At 41.8% G+C, this 16,577-nt stretch overlaps 1 protein-coding gene across 5 annotated transcripts in view; it reads left to right on the top strand.

Annotated features, from left to right (window-relative positions):
* Positions 1 to 4,002: 4,002 nt before the first annotated feature.
* The window catches only part of SEMA5B (semaphorin 5B), a 208,555-nt gene continuing 195,980 nt past the window's right edge, over positions 4,003 to 16,577 (top strand). For all 5 annotated transcript variants that reach the window (XM_017823570.1, XM_017823571.1, XM_017823573.1 and 2 more), the window contains exons 1-2: positions 4,003 to 4,054; positions 14,111 to 14,334. The gene's annotated coding sequence lies outside the window, so the exon portion shown is untranslated. The remainder of the gene's footprint in view (positions 4,055 to 14,110; positions 14,335 to 16,577) is intronic.

Below are 16,577 nucleotides of genomic sequence, written 5' to 3'. Positions count from 1 at the left end.
GATAGGCAGAGGGGCAGATAAGCCTTTGCTGCCTCCAGCTCCTGTGCAAAACTCATCCTTTAGCTCAAACCAGTGAGGCTGATGGCCATGCACTGAGCTCTCTGGCTCTAAGCTGTTGTGTGTGAGTGCAGACACATGTTCTACTCTGCCTGTTGCTTCAAGCAGTAGAAACCTCTGGCAAATGGTTGAGGCAGACATCTGGGGATGCTGATGTCTTAAACTTTGTAACATGATTTGCTAGGGCTCGTCTGGTTTTTGAACCTTTAGTATTCACCTTTGCAATCTCCTCTTTCTTACCCTGAGCGCTAAAAGCTTTTCTTTTTTTTGTGGTGTAATGAGAATTTCGTGTAACAGCATGGCTCTAGGAACTGCAGCTTTATAAAGAAGAGAAGGTTATGAGAGATCGTATAAAATCATGTTCTATTATATTGCATAAAAATTAAATAATACCATACTTCAGAGACAGAGAAAAGCACTTTTATTAGCTGAGAAAACACACATGAAATTTGAGTTTTACATGCAACAGCACACAAGGTGGGAGCAGAACAGACCTCTTAACACAGAGAGAGGAAAATGAGAACAACCGAAGATCCTGACTGTTGAATTCTTCTTCTGCTGAGCGAAGAATTACATTAAGAATTGGAGAATTTATTTTCTGCAGTCATTATAGTTGCTTAGAAAAAGAAGACCGTTATGTATTTTAGTTTAATTGTTCAGTTTTAAAACTGCTAAGAACCCAAAGTGTGAATTTAAGACAGAGTTTTTCGAAGAAAACCCTGCTAGTCCCAAACTGAACCAAGACTTAGATTAATCACAGTCTTCTGTGCAATAGGGGGCATTTGAGAATCCATCAAGTTCATGGGAAAATGATCTTGGAAGAGCAACAAATAAATGCTGTGACCTTTTGACTCTGCTAGCCCTGGAGCTGTGGTAAGTTTGCAGTCAGGCACTTGGTTCCAGACAGGAATTTTCATTGCTGCAGTGAAGTAAATCACCATGAGGAGGAGGCCTCACTGGTCCTGTCTGCATGGAGATGTTTTCAGAGCTCTATTTCCCTTTGGGTGCCCCTCCATCAGTGACTGCATAAATGGGAGCTGAATGGTAGATCTGCTCAGGAAGCCTGAAGTACCTGCATCTTAAACCATGATAGTTAATGCAGTACCAGAAATGCCATCTTTATCACTCCTGTGGTCTGCAGTGTTGTTCTGGCTAAATCCCAACAGTATGGGATGGATTTGTCCCCAGGGCAGATTTAGTGAGGGGACAGAGGGTGCTATAGTGCCTTACAATAGCATCATCTTGATGTGGCACATGTAGGATGTGTGCAGTTTGCCATTCCTATCCACATCTTTTCAGCAGTTCAAAAAAGCTGAATTAATGATGGGAAGTAAAATAACTTTTGGGAAAATCATTGTTTTTCATGATTATTAATTTAATGATCCTTAGAAACAAATGGCTTTTAAACCTTATGTTAGGGAAAGGGAATTTCTCTGTAATTATTTTGGCTGATTTGCCTTCCCTTTTTTTTTTTTTTTAATTTTGCTTTCTGTAGCCTAGACAGACCTGTGTCTACCCGCAGCCTCAGTTCACGTTTCAGCCTTTCCTGGAGCTGTTGTATCTATGTCCTCTCCAGAGCTTGTGTTCACGAAGTTTGTAAGAACTTACTTATCCTGGAAACCTCCACTCTTCTCTGGTCTGGTTTAAAGCTGGTCCATGAGTTCCTTAGGAACCAGAAACAGTACTGATTTTTGTGTAACTATAGAATCTAGTGCTTTAAAGGAATGACCGACTGGGGCAAGATTTGAGATAAAATCCAGCATTGAAAATTATGATTTCTCCTGATCGGTCATCCTGTGCAAGGGATAAAAGGCCTGATTACCACTGAGACTGCTTGGGGAGACAGTCCAACCAGGCTGGGTGTTGTTTTGTTCTTGTTTGCCACCTTCTCTGCGTGGCACATTGGGTTGTCACGTGAGGAGAGTAAGAGGAGCTTGTTCTCTGTGCAGTCATTGTCAGGTTGTCCATGGAATATGGGGAATACAGCTCTTCTCAGCGTTGTAGGTCCTGCTGGGGGGCTTCTGCACCAACAAGCTCCTTGCAGTTGTTCACTGACACAGCTACATGAGCAGGAGTCTGGAGCAGGTGCTTTGCCTTTGTGTTCTGTGTGGGCTCTGTCCCTACTCTCAGTAAAAGACTAGGCATGTCAAACATGCTGAGGTCCTTTAAAATTACTCCTTTTCCTCTAATGTTAGCAAAACCAGTGCTGCTACAAGGACAGCCTCACCTTGTCATGCCTAAAAGGCTGTTACAGAGCAGTGCCTAGGACTCAGCTTTGGACTAGTAGAAACTTCTGGAAGAGTACCACAGCCTTTGCTGTTGTCTGTAGAAGCCTCCTCCCCTTCCTCAACTGTGAAGTGGTGAAGAAACAACTACAAACTCACTTCTCTGAAATACTTTCTTCTCCTCTTTTCATTCTCTCCCATCTGCTCTTTTTTTTGCACTTCTGTTCCTTTGGTGATGATAAAGACCCCCCATATTCATTCTGTGGATTTCCTCTCCCTAAGGCAGCCAGTGAAGAATACAGATGGCATTTGATGTAAATCAGAGGAAGATTCCAGTTGGGTCCCCCCCTACCCCACCCTTTTCATGCTCTAGGCATTAGTATAATGAAGGAGAAAGCAATGATTGTTGTTTAATTTACATTCCTTAAGGAAGATTCCTTTGGCCTGTGTGGGACAGGAAAAGACTGGTCAATGTGGCAACATGTGAATGTCTAAGTCTGGATTGAGGGCTGATCTTTCATGTATTTAGGTAAAGAAAGGAATGTGCCCCCTGCCTTCCTTCTGCAGATCATCCTCACCTGCCATACCCGCCCTTGTCGCCTGTTTGTGAGCAGTGATTCATGGGCTCACCAAGAACACAGCTGCTGCAGATCATCCCGGTCCAGAAATGGTGACGACAACTGCAGTGCTGTTCCACCACCAGCTGAGAGACGCTTCCATAACTGGCCAGAGCAATCACTCAGTGAAAGAAGAGATCGTTTGGCTGAGAGCTGTGCCAGGGATTTTCTTGTACAATGCACAAAAAAGCCAACTAGAGGAGCTAGGTTGGCCTGACCTGTCCCTGTGAAAGGGGGAGTAGAGTCTAGTCCCCCACTGTGTCGTCTGCAATATTGCCTCCTACGCTGACTCATTTCACCAGGACAGAGCGAGGGGAAGCAACAATCTTGGTTCTGCCCCTTGTTGTCCCTGTAGGGTGGCTGCACACAGCCTGATGCTTAGTACTTCTTTCTCAGTGAAGTGGATACAGCTTTTCTCTGGCACAACTGAGGGAACTGGAACTGCCTGTGCCGCAATTTGTTCCCTGGGTTCTGCTCACTGGGAAAGCTGGTGCCAGCCTTTATCAGAGCAGATGATGTCTTACAATCAAGATGTAAGTGATTGCACTATTAGGATTTTTTTCCAAGTCAAAAATGGCTCTCCAGTAATGTAAAATTTTTCATCTCTGATCATACTCTGATGGGCACAGGGTAGTTCTGCTTCTCCAGCGCATCTTCCTTTCCACAGACAAAGGTCCACTAATTCATTTATTTGCCACTTTTTTCTCTCTTTAAAAACTCCTTAAATTTCCACCACTGGGAAGACATTTAATTGCCTTAACACCTGCAACATGGTTTTGAGTCTGGTTCATTGAGGCTTTGAGGCCAGACAACTTTATTAGCAACAGAGGCTTCCTTTGCAGATAAATTCTCCTTTTCAGAGAACATCTTCCCTAAACAGTTTCACAGCTGATTATGGACACAAATAACTCATCAGAAAAAGTTAGTGATACTCAGTGCTTGGCAAGCCCTGAGTTATTATCCAGTTAATGCTGCGGCACTGTGCATTTCCAGCTGTGTTGCAGTGGCACGCAGACCTCAGCAGCTGTTGCGGAGCTCATCAAATAGCTGTTGAGCATCATCCCCGATTTGTCATAAACCTAAAGGTTCCTCTGGGGAAAGAATGCCACAGCCTGGCTCCACTACAGTGGTGCTCAAGCACTGTCGTTACCACAGGTACTCTGCTTGTTTGAATTCCTCCCCTCTCCCTTTTGCCTTCATTATTTTTCTTGTTTGTTGCAAGAGTTGGGATCAGATTATTCATAGCCTTATGCTTCTAACTGACTTGTCCGGAAATGCAGTTTGGTGTATGCTTTAGGGCTACCTGGCTTCATTTCTTCCTAACCAGCTGAGTTTACATTTTAAAAAATATTTAGATGCCTAACAATACCAAGAGGCACAGAACAGTTCACAGTTTTTGTGAACTGGTCAGGTACGTTGTCCCTATAAAGAAGAATAAAGTTCTAGGTGTAAGTTGTGGTATGGACAAAAGCTGTGGTTTATGTAGAATTTTAATATTTGCACTTATTTTGAATAGGATCAAACACAGAAAACTTCAAAATTGGAAAGGAAATTCTGAGGGGGGCACGAGGGGAGCTTTGTATGGGGTTCACAGAAATGCTTTGTTTTAAGAAATGCTTATCTTCAGATGTATATTACAGAACACGCTGAAACAAAACCTTATTTCAGAATATTTAATGCTTCTCAAGGTTTTTCCATGTCTGAGTTTCTCCCTTTCAGAACTTTTCCAGTTTTCTTCCTTTTTTGCCTTTAGACACAATTTTAGCAGAACTGATATGGTTTCCCAAATTGTTTTGGCTCAAGAAAAAAAGCTTCCAAAGATTTTCAGACCAGTCTAAAGCAGTAAGACTTTAGCCTTACTGCTGCTGAAACCCAGTTTTTGGTACTAATGTACTTCCTAGAGACTGAAAAAATCCAGCCCATGGTCTGCTGCAGAAGGTGCTTTGCAAATGCAAGAGATCACAGTTAAGTTTCTGATCCTGATGGCCAGATTGCTTAAACTCTCAGTTCTTCACTGTTTCATGATATTATGTGAACAACAATAAAGTTGTTTTTCTTTTTGGGTTCTGTGACTGTCTGTGCAGGGTCTGAGTTATTGCAATCCCTAATTTCAAGAGCTCAGCCAACACCCCTTCAGGTTTGTAGTTTGGAAACACCTTGTTCAAGTCACTGCTAAATGACCTTTATGTTTGTATGGAAACATTATCAAAAGATTCATGGAACTCACTCCTGGCCAAATCCCCCCATCTCTGAGAAACACACTGACAGCAGTATTTTTCCTTCCCTAAATTGCACTGTAATCTCAAGAGATTTGCAATGGTCAGTTACAGGGACACCCAAGTACTAGTGACAGGTGAAAGTGTTTGTGTATTTTCACAGAGAATTGCTCACTTCAGGACTGTACTTCTTGCAAAACTTGCCAAGTCACCACAATTGGGCTGTGAGTGTCCTGGTGACTGCTCTATAAATAACCTGGATGGACAGAGACAGTGCAAAAAGCAAACAGAGCACTTAAGCGGTGAGGACTTTTCTGTTGAGCCTGCTGTGTTTGTGCAGGTTGTCATTGTGACTGTCACAAACTGGCTGCAAAAAATATTTTCAGCTGCTTGAGATAAAATGGACAGAGGTGGAGGCTTTGTGTTGGCTCGACACAGTGAGATGCTTTTGGGCCAGAAATGTTCTTTCTGCTGCCAGCCGCCTGAAGACTTCTTTGGCCTGAAGGTTCATGCGTTACAGCTTATATATTAGTCCAATAAAAGATACACGCCATCCGCTTTGTCTTGCTATCAGTCCATCACTGAAAAAGTGTTGCTTCAGCTAATGGTGGCTCATATTTGATTTCTGTCCAGTGTATTTTAAGGCTGAAAACCCATCCAGCAGGATGGATGTCTGTCTCAGTGCTGTCCTCTGCCTGTTATTAGGTATGTTTGTATTAATGATAAGATATCCTGCAGCATTAGTCAATTTAAATATTGAAAACAAATGTTCTCTCGTTTCTCTGCCTTGGGGCAAGGAGTGATTATTCCTGCCTCTTCAGACTACAGAAATCTGCATCTGTTGAAGTCTCTGTTCTGCTGTGAGCCCAACATATGAACTCAGTTTGCAAATTCATCTGAGAAATGCTAAAATTGGCACCTGTTTCTGCAGGCACCTATACCAGTAATGTATCCAATGGTCTAAATATCACTTTGCTTTGGAATTGCAGTTTTTTAGACTTGGCCACTTGGATCAACATCCTTTGTCTCTTTATTGTTTACATCTTGATGTTTCAGTGTCACCAGGATACCTTATTATGACCCTGGGATGCAAACAGTCCATTGCTGAGGGTTTTTTTTTAGTAACTTGGCAACATTATCTAAAGTAAAGCAGACTCTTGAAATTGGGACATACTGCAATTCACAGGGACAATGAAAAGTATTTGTGGTACAGAATATTTTGCACATTTGAAACCTCAGTTCCATCAGTCTTACTCAGAAAAGAAGTGGCTGGAGCAAAAAGTAATTTTTTGCCGTTTAATGTTTCTGATAAAATTAGCATTTGCAAAAAAAAAATACACTTAGAAATGGTATAAGAGTTTCACACAATAGCCTTAACAACGTTTGTAGTGCTGTTTATAAATATGTGTTTAGGGAGATATAAAATTGTAGATGATTGACCTGATAAAGCCATAATATCATTTTCTGAGCTATTTAGGCGTGTTGACTGAATGAATGTTTAGAATCCATGCAGCACATGTAGTAAAAATTTGCATGAAGACGGTATTGATTTCAGGTGCGGGGGAAGCATTTTGATGCAGAATAGAAGAGCTGCTGGATTTATCTGTATTCTAAGTTGGGAGCAGGCAGAATTTTCCCAAAGGACCCCTTCTAGTCCTAATGTGAGCTGGTGCAAGGCAATGGGAAGCATTGCATACGAAATTTATCCAACAACTGTGAGGTGCAGCTATTGGGTCCAGTTCCTAGTCCGTTTTGTGTACCCCAGTGAGGCATTCTGTGATGGACTCTCTCAAATGGCCTCATTTCTAGCCCTTGGCACGAGGGAAAGCTGCTCCCATGACTACATTCAGAGAGGTAGAAGCAGATGTTACTCTTCAGACCACTCTTGACATGGTCTAGTGATGAGTTAGCAGCATTTTTTGGCAGCTGCATATTGATTTTGGCATTTGGGGGCTGCAGAGTTGGGATACCAGAAGCAGCGAGAAGACTTAGCCCTTGCACAGCAGTGGATCAAGGGAGAATCTACATCCCTAGTGAGTGGCAGTGAAGAGGGCAGGAAGAAAACAAGAAAGCATGGGGCACATTGCTGTGAGTTGCAGAATAATAACAGGAATTTCACAAAACTGATACTCATGGTGATGTGCCATTTATGATGAAGCGCCTTAATTCGTTGAGATCATTTTGAACATTTTGTTTCTTCAAGCCAATGTCAAGATCTTTCTGTGTCCTCAGTCTGGAGCTCATTAAGTGCATGATGCATGGAAAACTGTTTGCCTCTGAATAATGTAATACTGGGGAAAACAAGCCCTTAACCCCATTTTCTGTTGGACACCTTCTGCATTCCAAATTCCATCCATTTTTTATATGTGCACTCAAACACTTGTACATACATCTTGCTGTGTCTGAGCATGGATTTGAAAGTCGCTCTGTGCAAAAATCTCATGTGGTCACAGAGAACAAAATACCTAAGCGCAGTGCTTCATCCACCTGAGATGGCCCAAGAGATGGAAATGCCCCCTTACTGCCGGTGTTACAGATGGGTATTTCTCCAAAGGGAGATATTGAAGGATGCAGTACATTTAGGAGCTTGTTGTTGCCTTGTTTCAAAGTGAGGAGAGAATCAATAATTTGTTAGGCTGTGAGCTGACGGCTTGTCTGGGTGCCAGCTCCAGTGCCCTCCAGGATAAGCTGCCAAAGTGTCTGAGGGAGCAAAGCGGGATGTAAATTCCACAAGTCATTTTCCTGAAACTCTTATGTGGGAAACCTTTAGAAGCCTCTCAGTAAGGACAAAATCCTTCCAGGCTTAATTCTTGTTTGAGCAAAATTCCTTCTGAGGTCAGTAGACCTAATCCTGAAGTCTTATCACTTGTTTACCTTGATGGGATTTGAATGTGTGTGGGGGAAACAGAGGGTCTTGGGACAGGGTGCGCTGGAAATGCTTTCTTAGGAGGCTGGAAGAAGACTGCCAGGCTCTTCAGAAGTGGATGCACATGTGAAAGGAAGGCTTGCTTCAGTAAAAATCACCTCTGTTTCTCACTTTCTCCGCAGTGGTAGAAAGAGCAGGTGAGGATTCCTCTTTCCTCTGAAGGCTCTTTGGTGCCTGGGGGTGGCCCAGCCCTGTCTCTCAGGGATGATGCAGCTCACACTTCCATGTATGTGTTTCAGAAGTGTTTTGCATCTGAGACCTTCCTTTTGCATCCTAGAGGAAAAAAAGCCCCCCATGCTGGTAACTCCTTCCTGATGTTTTATATGTAACACAGTCCATCAAAGTGATAAGTAGCATCAAATATAGAAGCAGATGAGAGCTGGAACATTTGATCCTCAAGCTGAGAAAGAAACTCTAGGTTTTCCATGTGGCTCTGGGGAAGGCCCCTTTTGGGGGGGCTTTGGAGCAAGTCCTGGCTCTGCTTGCCCCAAGTGCTGTCATAGTGAAACCCCATGAAAGGCCCCTTGTCCCTGCACTGCAAATCATGGCATGCCAACAGTGCCCTCAGCAGAAATTTCTCCTTCCTATCTTTTTTTCCTCCACTGTTTCTCCCTGCAAATTGAAATCTATCTTCTTTATAACGGACTTGGCCTTTATTAGCCAAAGATCATGCCTCTTTATTAACCTTCCAGTAAGCCTACATCAGCTGAGTGAAACACCGTTCAGCAGGGCATATGGTATCATAAAAGTCACTGCTGGTGTCACACAGCTGTGTACAATTTGGTTTGGTTTGAGGGGTTTTGCTTTTTAGTAAAGAGATGGAAAACGTTCTTTTCTTCTTTCTGGTGAGTGACTTATAAACAGCCTGTGTGAAATTGGCTCTGGAAAATATAATAAGAAAAATATATAGGCTGTTGCATTGTTTTTATGAATCCCAGGTCATGGTACAGGGGAGATTCTGTGGTAAAGTTTCGTTAAAAGTAAAGGAGGAACACTAAAAGCTCTGCTGCTGATCTGGGGAAAGTAAAACTTCGTCAAGCCAAGTAACACTGGGCCATCTTGTACTTTATTCCCTGCTGTTTTTCTAAAGCACATTTCTTACATTCGGTAAATTTCTACTTCTGGCAGTTTATAACTCCATGAGTTTAAGAGCCTTTGACTAATTAAGAGCAGAGAGATTTTCACCATGCTGCCACAGCCCCACTGGAAGAATAATTTCCAAGTGTTTTGCTCGTTGGGGGCATATGAGGCCAAAATTACAAACACATAAGTGCCCATGTACGTACATCTATCTATCTAAATATATAAATACACACTCGGATTATATCTATGTCCATATCCATATTTGTTAAAAACAAAAGCCTTAGAGGCGAACACCTTTGGAGGGAAGAATGTAGATACTCTAACAAAGTCTCTGGTTGGGTTATAAGTTATTTGTACGTTAATCATGGAAGAAATTTCAGAGATTTGATCCTACGGGTGAAGAAGCATGTGTGATTGTGTGAGTGCATGTGCACACATGCAGAAAGCAACTGTGAGGGATGCCTGTGCTTAAACTGATCAGACAGGTTTTATTAGTTCTGTCCATTGATGCTGTTTTGAAATATGGCAGGCTGAGCCTATTAAGGTAGCTCAAAAATGTCTTTCCAAAATGGCTTTTGGGCTCCGGTTCCCACATTCGTTTACTTCCTTGATTCATTTCAAAATCTGCTCCCTCAGCATCTGCTGCTCTTGTGCACACATATGCATTGAAAAATGGATCGTTACCCAGCAGTTTTCTGTAACAAAAGAAGGGGTTTGGTCCAGATCCAGAGAAAGACATACAGTAAAGGATCACAACTGAGGAAATGACTGTATCAAATTGCGCGTGAACAGTGAGAAGGTAGAACGCATATGAAAGGCAGCTGAGTTAAAAAAATGTATAAATGGAGAGGCAATTCAATTGAAACTGACAACTGCATTACCTTTCTGGTGTTGGATGGAGCCTGACTCCGCAATAAATCCTGTTCACCAAAGCTCAAGATTTAGGCAAACATAAGAGTTCTTAACTTCATTCCTGTTTGGCATGATCCAATGCCTCTCGCATCTCTGTGAACCTGATTGCCAACTCTTACAGGGCTCGGTGCAGCACTGAGACCCCTTGGGTTTTTAATTCCATGTGTAGATGTTTGCGGTGCCACAAGGGAAGAATCTGATCTGAGCCAGCAAATGTATCCTGAGTATGAGTGATGCAAAATGAAAGCAATCAGGGAAAGAAGGATTTGTTGATGGAAGTTAACAAAACACCTCTTATTTTAGTGAAGGTTGAAAAACAACCTTCTTGGGATAAGAGAATTTACAAATGCCTTATTATGCTGTTGCTAAGATCACACCTGTAGCATCATGCACCAAGATCACGCTCTTAGCTTCAGAAATCACACTCCAAAGGAAGACTGAAACATTAAAGGAGATACAGGAGTGGGAATGAATTTAGCCAGTTTCATCTAGAGAAATGCTTAATGGCAGGATGATCATCTTAAGGGTCATTTAATATCAGGAAAAGGAAATGACACATAGCACAAGTAGTAACACAAAGAACAATGAATTCAATTTAATAAAGGGCAAATTCAAATTGGAAATGAGGCTAAACTTTTAGATGGTTGAGGGCAGGCAGAAAGGGAAATCGTTTGCTTAATGAGGTAGTTATGACAAACTAGGTAGAAATATTCTGTTTTCTGAAATCAGCGAGTGTGGAGTGCAATTTTCCCTGCCTTATACAGTGGGTTCAGCTGGGAGGTCCAGTGGTGTTTTGTCAGCCTTGTCCATCACGACCATTAGTTGCATTAATAATCCGTATTTTAATAAAGGCACTATGGTAGCAATGGTACATGTTGAGAATCCTTGCTTCTCTAATGTGAAAGAAATTGGATTTTTTGTGGCTTCACAATACGAAACAAAAATTTGAGTGTGCTGTGGTTGTCTGAGGTGAGATTTATGTGAGGCCACATGGAGATTTATAGCCTCACAACTTCTGTGTCTGGTCAGAACCGTGTTATGGGAAGGCTGGGGGGGAGTTTTCCAGGGGTTGAGGGAGACCTGGGTGCTTTATTCTTCACTGTGTTGCAGAGGCAACTGGGCACCCCAGAGGTACCTGTTGAAAATCTTACTCCTGTATATCGTTCTTACTGTTTCCTTGAAGCAGAGCTGACCCAATGGCTGTCAGTAATGCCACGGTTCATCTTAATTCACCACCTACAGGGCTTGCTGCTCCAAGTGGGCTCTTAGTCTCCTGCTTGCTTACAGCACTATTTAGGAGCATGTATGAAAACAGCCTTGTATCTGTGTTGCCAGGAAGGCTTTATGAAAAAACAACAAATGCATACTGCCTGAACCTTCCATCTGAGTAAAAACGGACCAAATGTATTTCTAGTGCAGATTTACTGGCATTAGTGAACAGTGCAAGAACTGATACTGATATTTAAGTCAGTGATTCTGGTATGAGGAAGACAAATTATTAACAAAACTGTTTATCTATTTATGGCACAGATAGACAGTTGATAGTTGTTGCTTTATTTTAAATATATTGACAGGAACAAAGTACCTAATTAATGAGGTCTCATAGGGATCCCAGTTAATAATTGCCAACTGATGGGTTTTGCTATGTCTGAAAATTAAATGGTAGCACTGGGTGCATGGAAATGGCTCATATTGTCCAAAACAGCTGATGATTACTGTGTTTAAGTAAAAGAATTCTCATAAGGATTTGAGCTGCTCAAAATTTAATGCAATTTTTCCAGGGCCTTGATAATCATCAGGAAATGAATGTAAAACTGTGATCTCATGTCATTTGGAAAGTTAATGGAATAATCTGATGGGCAGAGGTTGCTAACTGTACACTGGAAAAGAAAAGTCTTTAGGCATTGGTCTCTGTCAGCAGCAATGGAAGTGGAGAAGACAGTAGATTTTATTCCATAAATATCTGACATGAAAATGGGTGGTGTACCAAAGAGAAGTAGGGAAGTGTTGCTTTTAGTGAGGAAAATAGGTCAGCCTAAATACTAGCACTGGTTGTTACATGCTACTATGGATGTGTATGTTGGAGAGCTCGTTGGAAAATTAATTTATTCCTTTAAAAACATTGCTTTATAGAAATCTTTCTTTGAGCTTTGATATTTTCATTGGAGAATGGAAAATTAGCAGTTTCCATCTACCGGAAGGTTTCAGATGGAAACCTGGTTTCTGGTCAAGTTTCTTTCCCCAGTGGAAACACATAAACACTTACAGGAGTCCATCTTTACTGGTGTGGACCAGTGTTCACCAACTAATGTGTAGCACATACTGTGCTCAGCTGTGACACTGATTTAAGTTTTAGTCTTTTGTACTGGGGCACTGAGTTGTTCCTTAGGGTGCAGATACCAGGTGGTCTTCCCCTAGAAGGTCTCGTCTTTATCCTTGTGCAAAATGGGAGATGCTTTGTGGGATGAGAAAATGCTCCTGTGTTGTTAAACTAAGGACGTATTTCCAGTATCTTCCCTCTTTTAAATAGGTGTCAGTCACATTTTTTTGGTTAGATACCATAGACTAAATCCTGTCTCTGCTCTGGGTCTGAAGGTGAACAAAGTAGTTCATCACCAAGGCAAAAGAAGTCTTTCTTTATAACTGTTTCTCTTCGTTTTATCTCAGCTTCTCAGTGTCTGGCAGATTCTCCATCCTTTATGCCATTCCTCTTCAGCTCACTAATAAAGTCATCATTAGCTTTGCATATAAGGGCAGGCTCAGGGATTTCATTACTTCTCTGCAGTTTCATTCACTCTTTCTTGGGTTTTCTTTGAAATTTATTTTGTTTATCCATGTGCAGTGGGGGTTTGACACGGTGAAAAAGGATGAGTTCTGCTCTGAGCCTGGTCTTCACTTTGTTCTTAGCACTTGTAATTACTGTGGGACTGCACTGACCTGAAGCGGTGCTCTAACAGTGCTGGCATGTGTATCTCATTTTTATAAGTTTACTTGTGCTGTTTAGAACAATCTGAGGAGATTTATAATTGCTTGTTTTGTAATACAGCCACAAAGAATTAAGTAAGGGCTGTATAAGTAATCTCTTTTCCTCTAGCCAAAGAAGCACTGCCATGTTTTCATATATCAACTTATTTAGGGTCAGAGTTTGACTTCTCTCTGCATTTGATAGGTATATATAAGTTCTGCATCTGAGTAGTTCACAGAGGGATTTAGCACTTTGATTTTTAAATGCAGTGCCTAACGTGACGAGAACAGTGTAGTTTGATTAGAATGGAGCGCATGCAATGGTGAGAGGTACATTTTCAGCAAAAATTACTATGAGAAGAGATGATGACTTAGGAAAGCATTGCAATTAAAATTGTGACTGACTTGATACTGGAGACGGAAAACTGTTAGCTTTTGATATTTGCTAGCTAGGCAGAAACTTGGATAATAAGTGTTTTCTGAGAACAGAGATATGGAGGAAAGATAGCTTATGTTTAAGACACTACACAAGACTCAGAAAATTGACTTCAGTTCCTTTCCTGGCTGCCTCACAGGATACCTCTGCAGTCTTGGGGACGATTACAAAGTTTTGACCATATGTTTATGCTGCATGTAGTGATCTGGAGCCCTCATTTTAGTTGGGCTTCATGAAATTCTAATCTACCAAGTAATATTTACTCACTTGTGTATACCAGAAAGTAAAAACAAATGGTCTTTGGAAAAATTAAACTGGGTCATGTTTACACTGAATAAGGATTCTATGTCCTGGTCAGTGATGGATGAAAAGTAGGGCCTTCAGAAATGATGACTATATCAGACTCAGTCCTCAGACCAAGCATGGGACCATTTAAATTTTTTCAAAAAATGCTATGAGGAAGGAGAAGGGTGAAGGGGAGGTGATACTTACCATGAAGGATATGAGCTGTTTTCCCAAGATCTTTGTCACATAACTCAGGAAAGAGGAAGGACCTGGCAGAAGTAAGAGAGACCCTTCCTCAAAGAGGTCTTTATAACATCATTTTTGTATCAGCCAAATGCAGACGCACTTCTTTTTTAATGAAGGAAAAAAATGCCTTTTTGTTTTAATAGATAAATCACCCACGAACAAGCTTATGAGAAAAATAGAAGAAAGAAGGCCAAAGAGGCATGCCAGAGAAGGAAGTTTACAGAGTCCAAGGGGTTCACAGAAGATTGCAGTGGGACTGCCTCTGAGAGGGAGTGTTTACATCACCAATTCCTGACGGGTTTACCTTCTGGGACTCCGACCTTGGACTGCTGCCGGGACATTTGTCTTGGACTTCTTCTCTGGACTGGTGAGTTAGTGATGGAATGACACACATCTCTGTTGTGCTGGAACATGATATTTTCAGATTGCTCAGTGTGAGAGGTTTTGGTCTCTGATCATTCTGTCTCTCGCTCCAGTGATGAGAGGATATGTCAAGTAGTTAAAGCACAAATCTGAGAGCTGAAAGACTTGGCCACTGTTTCTGAGGCTGCCACAGCCTATTTGTGATTTTGTACAAGGCAAAGAATGACAGACATTAGATGTAGCATTTTCCAGTGGCTCAGGGCTCTCTTAACTCTGTTGTCATTGGACTCAATGGAACATTCTCCCTTAAATTTGTTGGGAACAAGGACCTTGTATTTCAGACTGTATGTGAAGTAGGTAGGTTTCTCTAATCATTTGGATATAAAAAGTGTGTGCCTGCTGCAGTGCAGGGAATTGCTGCAACTTTTCAGATGCTGAAAGCACAGTTAACTGAAAAGGTAGGTCACTGCTGCTGGCCCTGGTTATACCAGTTCAAATCCAAAATAGCCTTGGTGTGTTTCACCAAAGTTCGTTGTTACACAAGTACCTACTACTTCTCAATCACTCAGGACAGGTAGATGTGATGTGTAGGCAGGGCAACGGTGAGTGGAAACTGATTAGTGTGGTCATAGAATATATCCCAGACTAAGTAAACAGCATTTTCTGCTGCAGCATTACAAGAAATTGCTATTTATAGTTTGTGCTCATTTTGTGCTATCTGAAACTAGGAAAAGTTTCCACTTTGGAAAGATTGTAGTTTCTGTTTGGAAAATAGAAAGGCATTTTTAAGCTCCTTATTGAAAAATAATCTTTTATTTTGACAGAAATATAAAATGTTTCTCTCTGATTTTGTAGAATGATGGACCCAACACAGAGTTTTACAGAGTAACCAATTTGGTCCCATACTGTTGATTCATTTCCCTTTGGGCTGTCGAGCAAAGAGATGTGGGTCCAGAAGATGATTTCCAGGGGAAATGGCAGTATTGTTCCTTCAGACAGCTCCCAGGCTAGGAGTCCTCTGGAAGATAGAAGACGTGAAGGAATCTGCAGGAAACAATCAAGTGGTGCCATTAAGAGAGAACAGTCTGCAGAGAGGTGTTCAGTAAGCCCCAAAAATCTCAAAAACACTGTTCCTTTGGAGATTGGTATACTGAGCATAGATCTGGTCATATGACAAGGGAGAACGGGATCTTGCTGCTGGACAAAAATACACATCCAGAGGGTCCAAGTGCCATAGTCCCTAGAGAAAGAAGGAATAGTCATGTGCTCCTTATGCTCTGGAGGTTCGCTCAGTCAAGTCCCTCCTGTGCCCTGGGCAGTGTAGAGACAGAGGAATCTTATCTTCCTGAGAACTGTTCGACTGCTTATCAGGGATCCTAGAAGCCCTGTGAGTTTGATCTTAAAATGTGCTTGGACTTGCAGTACTTTGTTTGTGGCATGGCTGCTGCAAGCGTGGGGTTGCTGGCCTGGAGCCCTGAGTGCTGTAAAAGCACCGGCGCTGTTTCTCTGGTGTCCCGCAGTGTGAGCTGGCACGCAGCAGTGCAGGGTGCTGACAGAAATCAGCAAGACAAACTTGGTCCCTTCACATCTCTTCTTTGATAGACCTGGCAAATCCAGAAGACTGGATGTGTCAATGGAGACAAATCAAGCTTTCATGTCAGAAGAGAGCTGTCTTGGAAATTTCTTGGGCAGATCTACTGATTGCACCCTGGATCTGGCTTAGAAACTTGCAAAAGGTGATCTTGGCTCAGTAGGTTTTACTTCTTTGATCTTCACTGTCCAGAATAGCACGCAGCAGCTGTACTCTTTGGAGGAAGAATAGGCATTTTCTTTGACTAAAGATGTTTGCAGTCATTTCCTGTTTCCCCTTAAATTCTTTTCATAATCATATTTTTAATGCTAATGAGAACCATAACTAGATGTTTAAAAGATCCTTTATCCCTTGAAACATCTCTTGGAATAGCTAAAGACAAAAAAAACCCCCAAAAACCTAATGAACTAAAGCTCCCTCTCCAATCACCTAAATTAATCAGTGTTAAAGAAAAGTATGCAGCGTGGTGCAGCCCTCCAGGGCACTCTGGCCGGCTCCATGACTTATGTTGCCTTGTCTAGGTATCCAGATGTGTTGTGGTGTGGGATTATGCTCTGTCCTCAGGTGCCTGCCACACTTACGCTGTGTAATCAGACTGAATTCAGGATGAATGTTGACTACAACAGAAAATTATTTCCAAGCAGCTGTAAGTCTAG

The sequence above is a fragment of the Lepidothrix coronata genome, unplaced genomic scaffold (genome assembly GCF_001604755.1).
Source record: "Lepidothrix coronata isolate B3197 unplaced genomic scaffold, Lepidothrix_coronata-1.0 Scaffold103, whole genome shotgun sequence".
NCBI lineage: Eukaryota > Metazoa > Chordata > Aves > Passeriformes > Pipridae > Lepidothrix > Lepidothrix coronata.
This window is presented reverse-complemented; position numbering and strand designations above follow the sequence as displayed.